Below are 6,087 nucleotides of genomic sequence, written 5' to 3'. Positions count from 1 at the left end.
AGGAAGACGTTCGAAGTAATTGATCGGCGTCTTAGGGAGCACGGAACATTCCAGCCTATGACTCGCGACTGGGGAAGACCTAGAACGACCAGGACACCTGCAATGGACGAGGCAATTCTTCGTGCGTTTGACGATAACCGTAATGTCAGCGTCAGAGAAGTTGCTGCTGTACAAGGTAACGTTGACCACGTCACTGTATGGAGGTGCTACGGGAGAACCAGTTGTTTCCGTACCATGCACAGCGTGTGCACGCACTATCAGCAGCTGATTGGCCTCCACGGGTACACTTCTGCGAATGGTTCATCCAACAACGTGTCAATCCTCATTTCAGTGCAAATGTTCTCTTTAAGGGTGAGGCTTCATTCCAACTTTATCAAATTGTAAATTTTCACAATCAACATGTGTGGGCTGACGTGAAACCGCTCGCAATTGTCCAATCACGTCATCAACACAGATTTTCTGTGAACGTTTGGGCAGACATTGTTGGTGATGTCTTGATTGCGCCCCATGTTCTTCCACCTACGCTCACTGGAGCACGTCATCATGATTTCATACGGGATACTCTACCTGTGCTGCTAGAACATGTGCCTTTACAAGTACGACACAACATGTGGTTCATGCACGATGGAGCTCCTGCACATTTCAGTCGAAGTGTTCGTACGCTTCTCAACAACGGATTCGGTGACCGATGGATTGGTAGAGGCGGACCAATTCCATGGCCTCCACGCTCTCCTGACCTCAACCCTCTTGACTTACATTTATGGGGGCATTAAAAAGCTCTTGTCTACGCAACCCTGGTACCAAATGTAGATACTCTTCGTGCTCGTATTGTGGACGGCTGTGATACAATACGCCATTCTCCAGGGCTGCATCAGCGCATCAGTGATTCCATGCGACGGAGGGTGGATGCATGTATCCTCGCTAACGGAGGACATTTTGAACATTTTCTGTAACAAAGTGTTTGAAGTCACGCTGGTACGTTCTGTTGCTGTGTGTTTCCATTCCATGATTAATGTGATTTGAAGAGAAGTAACAAAATGAGCTCTAACATGGAAAGTAAGCGTTTCCCGACACATGTCCACATAACATATTTTCTTTCTTTGTGTGTGAGGAATGTTTCCTGAAAGTTTGGCCGTACCTTTTTGTAACACCCTGTATAGCAATGTTAACAGTATACATTTGGAGTCCTGAAGAAAGACATTCGTTGCCCCCAATTTGCTTCGGTCAAAGAGTAGAACTCCTTCGTACGACAGTGTTTCCGTAGGCAACCGCAAACATTTTTTCATGACGGCATCGAGCATCTGGTCTCACAGAAGGATAAATTTATTAACAGATTTGGCGATTACTTTTGAAAAAATAAACACCCTACGACTTATCTTAGAAAATAGATTAAGGAAAGACAAAACTACATTTCTAGCATTTGTAGACTTACAGAAAGCTTTTGACAATGTTGACTGGAATACTCTCTTTCAAATTCTAAAGGTGGCAGGGGTAAAATACAGGGAGCGAAAGGCTATTTACAATTTGTACAGTAACCAGAGGGCAGTTATAAGAGTCTAGGGGCATGAAGGGGAAGCAGTGGTTGGGAAGGGAGTGAGACAGGGTTGTAGCCTATCCCCGATGTTATTCAGTCGGTATATTGAGCAAGCAGTAAAGTAAACAAAAGAAAAATTTGGAGTAGGTATTAAAATCCATGGAGAAGAAATAAAAACGTTGATGTTCGCCGATGACATTGTAATTCTGTCAGTGACAGCAAAGGACTTGGAAGAGCTGTTGAACGGAATGGACAGGATATAAGATGAACATCAACAAAAGCAAAACGAGGATAATGGAATGTAGTCGAATTAAGTCGGGTGATGCTGAGGGAATTAAATTAGGAAATGAGAGTTTTGCTATTTGGGGAGCAAAATAACAGATGATGGTCGAAGTAGAGAGGATATAAAATGTAGACTGGCAATGGTAAGGAAAGCGTTTCTGAAGAAGAGGAATTTGTTAACATCGAGTATAGATTTAAGTGTCAGGAAGTCGTTTCTGAAAGTATTTGTATGGAATGTAGCCATGTACGGAAGTGAAACATGGACGATAAATGGTTTGGACAAGAAGAGAATAGAAGCTTTCGAAATGTGGTGCTACAGAAGATTGCTGAAGATTAGATGGGTAGATCACGTAACTAATGAGGAAGTATTGAATAGAATAGGGGAGAAGAGCTTGTAGCACAACTTGACAAGAAGAAGGGACCGGTTGGTAGGGCATGTTCTGATTCATCAAGGGATCACAAATTTAGTATTGGAGGGCAGCGTGGAGGGTAAAAATCGTAGAGGGAGACCAAGAGATGAATACACTAAGCAGATTCAGAAGGATGTGGGTTGCAGTAAGTACTGGGAGATGAAGAAGCTTGCACAGGATAGAGTAGCATGGAGAGCTGCATCAAACGAGTATCAGGACTGAAGACCACAACAACAACAACAAACAGTTCACTCACCTTTTTCATCTGTTTCACTTTTATTTGACTGCTCCTTATAGACAACCTTCAGTTATCGGTATCCTACCAGTAAATCAAAACCTTACATTTGTTTTCCTTCAACCGGGAGGATTTCGTATGACATTCACCTCGTTATTACAACATTTCGTGAAGTACGCCGCTTTATATTTCAATAAATCAGTGCTTATTGCTTTTACGAAGGCTAATGTTTTATCAGCGGCTACGTGATTTTACTGCAAACATGGATAGATAAAACTCCTTCGCAGGTACCTGCATCTCATTTGAAAACAACCTTGACATTACAACTACTACTACCCGCTAAGTTGTGTCGCAGTGTCACTCCCAATCAATCCAGAGCATTTGTTTTGTCGTCTACGACTAATGCAGTACGATGCTGTTTGCACGGTATGTACAGTGCGCAAAAAAAAGGGCGTGTCATTACCCCACAATCTGAACTGCAATACCGCTTGTATTCTTACCTGGGGTACTAAATATCAAGCTACTTCTTCTTTGTCTCCATATGACTGCATATCTCCATCAAGGCGTTCTGCCTGTGCAGAAACTTTTATTCCAGGTTATTATCTGGTCAGTTACGCCATATGGACGTAATTTCATTAGTAGACTTCAGGTGATAGTGAATCAAAAGCGATTCGAAAATCCGTAAACATTGGGTTCCCCTGATTTATACGAACATCATGCACATACGCGTCAAAACAATATCATTAGATGCTGTTGTTCGATTTCTTTTTACTCTAGCAGTTGAGATCAAACGGCAGTTAAGTGTCGTTATCCAATATGACACGTAGTTTCGAACTGATATCGTAGAGAAGTAACATTACGAAAACATCTGAACCGGTAAAATGTAAATAGCAATAATCATAAGAACCTATTCATGATGGCAAAATATTGTCATAAGTGCCTGTATAAGAAATGACACTGTTTAAAAAATAGTCATAGGGAATGAGAGAATATCATTTGCAAAATACTTTCAGGCTTGTCATATTAGTTGAAACATATGCACATTGCTAAATTCTTCAAAATGTTGCATTTATTTCGTGCTGACTGGAATGAATGTGTACGTCAGTGAGGGTAAGAAATACGCGCTTGGCAGTCAAACCTGCTAGTCAAGGAAATAAAAATCAAACAACCTCTTGATTACATTGCAGTGAGCTGTCCTAGCATTTGTGTTAAGCTATTTCGACAAACTCCAGAAGACCTACTTTTGGATGGCCGGGCAGGGATTTGAACACCATATCTCTCGAAAACAAGTCCAAAGCGTGTCCATGAATTGCAGATCGCAGACCATTCTAGTTGCTAGACTACTCAATCTGATTTGTTAGAGAATGTACAGACAGAATGTGCTTTGAGACTGTGACGTTGACGTCTACTATCGTATCACCAGTAGTGGCCCACATGCACACGCGCACACACACACACACACACACACACGCACACACACACGCACACACACACAGATCTGAACTAATACACCTACGCTCTGCTAATCACTCTAAGGCAATATCACTTCAGAGTTTCTCCCAGTGCAACTCGCTGCCAAAGCGTAGGAGAATAACTGATGATAGGTCTGGTGGTGTACTGTTCACTAGTTGAAACTTTTTACTTACCTTAAGGATCCATAAAGAGCGAAATAATGCAGCCCACGTGATATTCTTGAACTCCCTTTCTGAAAAATCACTTGTTACATTCAGTTACTAAATTTTCACTGGATTCTAATATCTCACATTTATCTACTGTTCTCGTCACCACTCTTCCGAAAGCCGGTCTTCCTGTACGCTTTCAGCTGTCCTGCTTTTCTCGCAGCCGAGCAATCTGCACGACTGTTTTTGTACCTGAAACTGATCGTCGTCTAGTGGGCGTTGAGTCTTAAACATTCACTTGCTGGAACGTCACCGTATCTGTGAATCAATTCCTACCACGTAAGACACGTCTGACGTGAATAGCGAAACTGTCGATTCAGAGACATGCTGATAGATAGCTAAGATCTTCACAATAAAGGCAGCTGTAAAACACGGGATGTCAGAACTTTCCTAAAAATGCTGTAAAAGTGAGTTAAAAGAAACAGCGTCAACAGAACAACGTGAGCGAAACTAATCAAAATAAAACAGATATTCTGGATGAAGTATGGCTTACCAAGAACAAACAAAAATAAATAAATTTAATGTTGATCAAGACTTCCGTTGGCACTCGCCATAACGGCCAAGCTGACGCCATAGCAAGCGGGTTATTGTAAAGAGTCAGTTCAACGGTGGCGTTAAATTTTATAGTGATTTCATTGCTTAGTTTAAGATAATGTTTTGAAGATGTGTAGTCCAGCTATTAGGCAATAAAAAAGAACGACAGAGGACGATTTGATACTTAAGTTCAATTTATCACCCCACACAAGCCACGAATTTTTGAGCACTGAATCTGTCATGGGGATGTGGTTAGAGCAAGCCAATTAACCGACTCACCTCCATAGAATAAAGGTTCAGGAGGACGCTTCTTGCCTCTCAGAGGCGTGTCGAGTAGCCGATTTTAACCGCATCATTCTGGACAGCAGTAAGTGTGACAATGATCCAGTATATTACGTAACAATAAGTGAAATTCCTCCCATCTATCTTGTTTCTTTTTATGTGATAACAATGACACCAATTATAAGATTTTATAAAATCTTCTTTAAGTTGCGCTGCACAGCTTTTAGAAAAGACATTTTTATTATTACTACAACAAAGCTGTTAAAATCTTTATTGTTCTGCAAACACTTCCGACAGTGTGTCCTACCTAATAGATATTTAGAATTCTAAAGCCTGACGGATATTTATTTATTTTATTTATTTATTTCAGCTGACAAGATTATGGTTCTCTGAACCGCTCTCCCTCCTAACCAGACGTCCTTAGTGAATCGACACTACAATTTGTATAGTAGATGACCAATGCAATAATAGTAATGACTGTTTGAAATTCAAGAAGAGTCCATTTTATTCACATTGTGTTAAGCAATTTCCTCATTACGTTATTGTCGGACATGACATTTAACAAAAATGTGTGGCAGCAGTACTGAAGAATCAACGAGAAGAAGGGGAAAAGGTAGAAATTACAAGGTAAGATTATCAGATGAGATAGAATGAAGGAAACAGAAGTAGAAAGGGATGAGGAACGCTTGGGTAGTTTGGGGTGTCACAGAGATACTGGTTACCTGTTGGACGGAAAGAAAACAGTTGGAAAATGCCGAGAGGGAGGCTACGCCGATGAGCACAGATTACGCTTTAATCGCCTTTTGAAAGCAGAGTGGATTTGGATATGGAGCAGGTTACAGGGTAGTTTATTGCAGAGTCGTGTGGGTGAAATGGAGAAGGCGGTAGAGAAAGGTTTACTGTTACGCAGAGGTAAAGCCGAGACACTGGACTTTTCCGATGTGGAGTTATAGAATAATGATGAAGTACTGTCGAAAGTAGTTGCTCTGTGGTAGTTATACAAAAAATGTTATTCCTACCCGCGGTAAACATCACTTTATAAATCAGATGTTATTCTGAATCTATTCCGGTATATCAAACTGCGTAATAAAGTATTCGTCTTAGTGCATGTAACAGTATGATTTAATTAGT

Source organism: Schistocerca piceifrons, chromosome 5 (assembly GCF_021461385.2).
Source record: "Schistocerca piceifrons isolate TAMUIC-IGC-003096 chromosome 5, iqSchPice1.1, whole genome shotgun sequence".
Taxonomy (NCBI): Eukaryota; Metazoa; Arthropoda; class Insecta; order Orthoptera; family Acrididae; genus Schistocerca; species Schistocerca piceifrons.
The sequence above is the reverse complement of the archived record's forward strand: the minus strand, read 5'-3'. Positions refer to the sequence as shown.